Below are 7267 nucleotides of genomic sequence, written 5' to 3' on the forward strand. Positions count from 1 at the left end.
ATAATAATGTAATTATATAGAATAATTTTAACACTAATTCAACTTACTATAGTGATCACCAGGATCTTGTTGACCTAAAATTTTCTAAAAAGTGGCCTATAAAATGACACTAAAATTGCTGAAAAATGACCCTAAAATTCACAAAAATTGACCTTAAAACTTGCGTTTTTTAAAACGTTTATTTTGTTAAACATTGCCATTTTTTGAATGTCTATTAAATTTTAATTACCATTTCTCACTCAAAAGTTTTGTTTCAGTTAGTTGCATGCAGTCTATTGATCAGTCCATTGTACGGTATTGTACGTACTGAAAGGCCAATTCACTCTCGAATTGAAACTAGGAAGCACACTTAAAGAATAGAAGTTCGCAAGTGTAGACTGTATACATGAGAATAATATATAAAAACCCTTTAAAATCTTTGTACGTCTTCTAATCCATTTTTAGTTAAAACGTGATCACATCATTGACGTGGTCAATAATCTAAAGCCATCTGTTTGGCCACTTATTAAACCCTACCCCTAACCAACCAGCTACAGCTTAGTGTTCATTAACTTTTTAAGAATGCAGTTTTTCACCCCAATAGTCAGTAAGCAGGAAAAAAGAGATGACTTAGTATTTTTCAAATCTGTAAACAGTGTTCATTTTAAGATTTCCTTATGCAGAAGAAAAAGACTAAAAAGACCGCAAGTGACCTGAAAGTTACCTTAAAATATTTAAAAAATGACCTGAAACTTCAAAACGGCAAAAAGTGACCAAAAGTTGACCCTAAAACAAAATACTTTTAGAACCTTGAGTTGATGGATAACGTTTTTATTTGAAGTTGCCTTGTTCTATGCGTAACAGAAAAAAGTTGACTTGTCAACAAGATCCGGGCCCTGGTGATCACAAAACCGGTTAATAAATTATTTAAATGACACAGAGTACTGACAAGAAAAGGAACTAGATAATTTTTCATCTGAGAAATAACTACTACTTTGAATTAGAAAATAAACTGTACTTTCATCAGGATGATTTGGCTAACATAATGTCATCCATTGGTTTGAATCGTAGTAAACTTAGTATTTTGAATTATTTCTGTAATATTATTCGCCGTAAGTTTGGGATTGCAGTGGAAAAAGTAATTAATGTAGTTTTACGGATTTGTTAGTATACGGAAGAGATAACAAATTCCATACAAAAATCTATAGAAAACCGTTTACTGGCTTCTTATTTGTACATTTCAAATCGGTGTATCCACTGAAAATGAAGACGAATGTCTGGATTTTTTCTCATTTTTCGTATCGGCTCTGAGAACGAAATGCAAATTGAAGAAATGATTGAGAAGACAAATTGTAATCCCTCTCGAAACAAGGAAGTTAACAAAAATGAGAAGTGAACTCCGTTACCAAATTTTCGACCCGTAAGCAATAAACTAGAAGACATTCAAACGATTCGATTTAAATACGGCCGTAAAAGCAGCCAAAATTTTGATAAAACATTTAACTAAATGTAACAGTTATTTTACGCACAATTTACAAAACTGGTTATCAAGTTTCTTATTTCGGAGCAAGGTATAAAAAAAGAAAAGAAAAAAAGGAGGTCAACATTAAACTTCTAGAGCGTAACAACATTAAGTAACTATTTCTTAAAAATCCTGAGGTTCATCGTCAAAAAGCGAATCCACTAGATTCTATCCTGTGCCAAACCAATCCAGTCGAAATTGGTTTAACACAAGCCACCCTACTTGCCCAATATTCTGTTTTATTTTAGCCTTTCCATCTTATTGACTTACGTAGGGGTCTTTTATTCAAACGGCTTCTCTTACGAGTGACGGTTTCGTCATCTTAGGTCTTGATTTAAGAACTTGTACAATGTCCGGTGACAGGAAATATGGAGTTTCGCGTTATATAGTACGTTGAGAAATTCGGTGACCAAACTCCGAGAGATGACTGCTTGTATCAAATAAAAGAAAAAAAAGTTCTACTAAAGATGGGTCGAAAAACACCACCTTTCAGAATTATAAATCGCCAAAAATGCGAAATATCACGTTTTGAAATGTCCTGGCCTGAAACACTGCGTAGCGGGTATTCAATTAGAACATAAAAGTGTCCTCGTACCCGAACTTATTTTATGCAGCTTGGTACGCCGGTACCGTGGGATTGTGAAACATGGATATTTAGTTAGTTCCTGTGTAATACATTCAACCGCTTGCGAGAGGTCCCATAATTTTAAAGCCATAACGTTTTAAAACGTGATATTTCGCATTTCTGACAATGTATAAATCTGAAAGGTACTTTACTACCCATGTTTAGTAGAACTATTTTTCTTTCATTTGAGTGCGTGGGTTTTGTCTGGGTTCTCCCGTTTCTCCCCACTTTCTTCATTCCACCATTTCATTCATTTCTCATCATCACCGTCTCCTTTAGCCTTGCCGGCATAACCGCGGGACGTAAAACTCAAAAGATTTCATTTCATTTTTCTTTCATTTGATATAAGGAATCATCTCTGATCTTGATAATCGAATTTCTAAATGTACTGTATAACTTTCTCCATTCACCAGTTTCGTTTGTCCCTTCTGACTCCAAAATTTTTCTCAACATTTTGTTCTCGAATACCGTCGTTTTAGTGAGCAACTTTTGCATCTATAAAGCGTTAGAAGCAATACTATACCCTAACATTTTCAATTTTCACTTCCTTGATACCAGGTGGGACGGTAGGAAATTTTGTACCGAGTAAGTAGCACCCATTTCCTGCCATTAACTTTCATTTCCTTTGCTAACTTCGTTCTTGTTTTTCACCATCTCACTGAGGTACTTAGATCTGTTCACTTCCTCTACCTTACTACCATCTATTATAATGCTTCCGTCATCTCAATTAAAGTGGTCTCTACTTGTTACTAGATGCTTTTTCTTTTCTTATTTTGCTTCCAACCCGATTTGTTTATATGCAGCTAATAGGATATTGGTATTTTCCTGAATCTCTTTACTGCGTCACATAACTCTTTAAGCTATTTGTTTGGTTTTACTTTTTTTCCCTTGATTTCTACAATTCTGCTGTTCATGTACTATTTCTTCTTGAGTCTAAAAAATACTGTTAGCTCCACGTTTACAATTTAGGTACAAGTGTGTTTCAGTGTTCAAAACAGTAGGATTCCGAAGCTTCTGTAATGTAACCAGTTCCCTAACCTTTTTACACTCTTAATCAAAACATGGTTTTGTTTTCTCTTCTCTAACCTGTCCTACATTTTCTTCACTATATAGTGGATACCTCCTTATGTATCATCGACATTGGCTTTCACTTCATTATTGCTTTCACTCTTCTCCTTGAGTGTAATTTGAACAACTTCGACTATGTTACAAATCTAAACCTGAAATCCTTACTTGATGTCTGGCTTCTTTCGCTGTTTACAACTTCCAGATTACTACTAGTTACCAAAGCTTTTATTATATGTTCGTGATCATGAGATTGTAGTCTGTCCCTCAGTGTGTAACGGACGTCTATGATGCTCTTATCCCTCCGTTGGTCAATCAACACACGTGTGATTTCTCGTGCAACTATCTAGACAAGTTCAAATGTACTTTTGTTGGCTGATTGGTTGAAATTGAGTTTAGCCCGTTTCAGCACCAAGGCTATATGAGACGTGGAGCTAGTTTAGGATAAAATCTGTATTACCGTAATGCGTTCAAATTTGAATGCTCTTCCACTACAACTCAAACCTGGGGCCCAGGCATACGTACTAGCATCTAAGCTAGCAGGAAGAGTGAAGTGTACCTTTGTATATTATTATATTGGAAGTATGAATTTGACAATTGAAACCTTAATGCTGAAGAAACGGTCAGCTTTACCCCATTGCCATTACTGTTCTCGTACAGGGTTTCATTTTCTATTGTTGGACGAAATATTTATTCCTTTCCTATCTTAGCGTTGAAATCGCCTAATACTTTCATATCGTATTTGCAAATGTCATTGAATGTTCATTCTAATTACTCGTAGAAAATGTCTTCTGTTTTTCCATTCGTGCGTGTACATTTATGACTATTATATTAAACCATGTTCCGTCAGTACAATGTATGACACTCTATCATTCAAGAATTTGACCCTGTTAAGCGTTGATAATATCATACTGCCAATCAAGAATACAGTTCCTATGAAGTCTTCATATATATAATCTAATTAAGAGTCCGGGATTACATTTCAACAAGGGTCAACTACACCATAAATGCCCCTAATATGAAAATTCCAAAGTCTGGTAGCATAAAAATAGACAGAATCAGAAGGACGAAGACTGCATGTGAATCTTACTTTTTTGAAAATGTCTGCATGTGAGATGAATCCTTTATTTCCTTTCCCCCTTTAGATATGTCATGATGAAGCACGTGTAGGTTAAAAACCTAGTTGTTTACACAAAGAAGAGACAGCGGTAAGTATAATGATATTTCTTTGAGTTGTTTGACATTTTTAATTAATATTACTTATTAATATTATAGATTCAGATGATACTTGAGTTTAAGTTTGTTTTTCGTTTTTATAATTGTATTTGTAAACGGAAATTGTGCGTCATCAAAGTTGCCTTCATTGTAATCCATAACGTATTACACATTCCGTGTACGCAAAGTAAAATGGTGAAATTTGTAGCAAGAAGTTATCATTTATCGATCTGTTGTGGTTTAACTTGCGTCAGCTATGCCTTGTATAGGCTGATATAACCAATGAGAATGATGTTGGAATACCCTGAGAAAAGTCACTGCGATTTTCTCTTCCCAAACTCACATGTCATTAATTGTGGATGAGTACATAAATCTTTGCTCTAGAAATGAATCCTTTATCGCTCAACAACTACTACTTATTATAATGTTTGGCAACAATCTATCCCCGTGGATTTTAAATACAGTTGGCGGCTGCCATATTTCATTTGAATGTTTATTCTATCTGTGGTAGTTCATGTTAATCTTTCCTTTACTAGGATGTAAGTGCAAATGGTGTAGGCAAGAAAATTGTTTCATGATATTTTTTTCTCGTGTTAAACTTTATAATTTTTGTAACATTCTTTATCATTTCTTCTTTCAGTGCAATACCTACTCTACACTACTCAGATGTTGTACGGCTAAAAAATTATTTACTGGTGAGTTTATTTACGTTGTTTATATATTTGTAATTAGAAAAGGTTGTTGTGTTTCTGCCTAAGTAAGTCAGTGTAGTCCAATTGTTCTGATTTGTGTTGTTTAACATTGCTTATGTAATATTATTAAAACTTGGTCAGGGAGAAACATACAGAAGTACAGAGCATGCTCTGTTAGAGAACGAATCGAATTAACTTGGTCAATGTTTTAATAACTTTTAGGTGTTTAATAGTCAGCATCCGCCACACTTTGTCTTGTTAATTAGAATGAAAGAATCTATCATTAAAGCTCGGATTTCTATGCCATTCCATATTTTTATCCTGGCGTATTTGTACATGTCTAATTAAATATAAACATATTTCGGGCGGTCGAAAGGACTGTACGTGCACCATTGAACAACGGTAAACGTTCAAGAACCCTGCACTGTGATCTTACTTAAGTAGTAATCCCTGTTCCAATGTCAATCGGAACGCAAGTTCACTGGGAATTCTATAATAATTTTCGCTGGGCGATCATTTCATCAGATGGAAATGTCTCATTTTAACGCAGAAAAATAACGAACTCGTGGGGCATTTATACATATACATAAAAATTCATGGGACTTTTGTATGTATTTTTTTTTTCACTGTTACTAAATTAAACAATTACATGTGCATGACATTTTGACATACAAATGAATCTCATGATATGCTTTTAATATTTTACTTACAATATTGCTATATGCGCTCTATCAATAATGACACAAACATTATGCAGAAATATGACATTATTTAAGCATAATGTATTAACATTACTTATTTTACAATATCACAACTTTTATTTTTATTTATTTATTTTTATTTTATTTTATTTTTTTACACAAGAAAATTTTCAATTTCCTTCATTAAATTTAAATTGAACTAATTATCTATTTTACTATTATGAAATACACAATTTACAGAAATAAAATATAATGATGATAATTTTCCAACAATAAATGCAAAAACTAGGAAACGTGAACACAAACAAATAGACATTATGAATTATTGGGTTCATCAGACAAATAGATAAAACACACGTTAATCAGAACTATACATTTCAATATTCCACAAGAGGAAATAAACGAACTTACTCCACACATATTATACTTAAAGTTGCATATAGATGACGAAACATTCTTGAATTTCTTACGTCATGCTAACAAAATTACATAAAACAAAATTGTTACATACAAATACAAGGATTACCCATTATTTAAATACAATAACTACGTGAAATAGGTTTATTACCACTCTTTCATATTGTTATGATAAAAGTGAGGCCGGATAAAAGTAAGTCTGCCACACTTTTACGCTAATCAGCGCCTATCCAGTTAAATTTATAAGTCTCCCTTCCCCATCATACATTCAAAGTTTCTACACACCCCTTTGGAATGACAACAAGACCTTCTAGTGAGGTAGGAGTATAAAATAACACAGAAAATTAAATATAAACATATTTCTGACTCTGAACACAAAAATAGAGTTTTTATTTGTTACATAAATGCATATTTAAATCATATTTTAGCATTAGGTCATAGTTGGGCCCGAAGTGATATAATAGCATATTTTTAGTCATATTTTAGTCGAGTTTTGCTTACTGTTCAGAAATATTGTTGCCAGTATTGGCAACGAGGAGAAAGCAATTAACCTTTTCTATGTATGGTGTAATGCTGTGATTGATGCTTCAGATCTGGAAAATATTTGTTTATTAAGAACAAAATAACTGAATGTATCTTAATAAATTACTGTTGTTAAGAATTTTTTTAAAAATTTAAATTTTGTGAATGCTTTTTGTCATATTTTAGGTTATATTTTTTGCCAGTTTAGAGCACAAATACACGCATTTTCAAAGTTTAGAGACCATAGAAACCGAAGTCTTAATTATTGTTAATTGTGTCATTCAGTTTGTAAATCGACTGTACCGAAATCCGATGATGGTATACATTAACCCGTCGTCTCCCATACCCAGTATTACGGTACATCTTCGCGCAGTCCGGCATGTCCAATCATTAGACGGTTCCCGCAGAGTACGCACAATTCTTTACCTCCAAGTAATACAGCTTTGCACTATAATACTAGTAGGTTCAGAAGGCTCGTCTCTCCGTCAATCGTCCAACAATCCAGGCAAACGCGGTTTACTTTACCGTA

General features: G+C 33.5%; 1 protein-coding gene across 3 annotated transcripts in view; it reads left to right on the plus strand.

Moving 5' to 3' along the window:
- Su(H) (recombining binding protein suppressor of hairless) overlaps positions 1-7267 on the plus strand; it is a 697852-nt gene that overhangs the window by 23791 nt on the left and 666794 nt on the right. For all 3 annotated transcript variants that reach the window (XM_081762936.1, XM_081762937.1, XM_081762938.1), the window contains exon 2: positions 5047-5101. The gene's annotated coding sequence lies outside the window, so the exon portion shown is untranslated. The remainder of the gene's footprint in view (positions 1-5046; positions 5102-7267) is intronic.

This window comes from Thermobia domestica, chromosome 6, assembly GCF_964235325.1.
Source record: "Thermobia domestica chromosome 6, izTheDome1.hap1.1, whole genome shotgun sequence".
NCBI lineage: Eukaryota > Metazoa > Arthropoda > Insecta > Zygentoma > Lepismatidae > Thermobia > Thermobia domestica.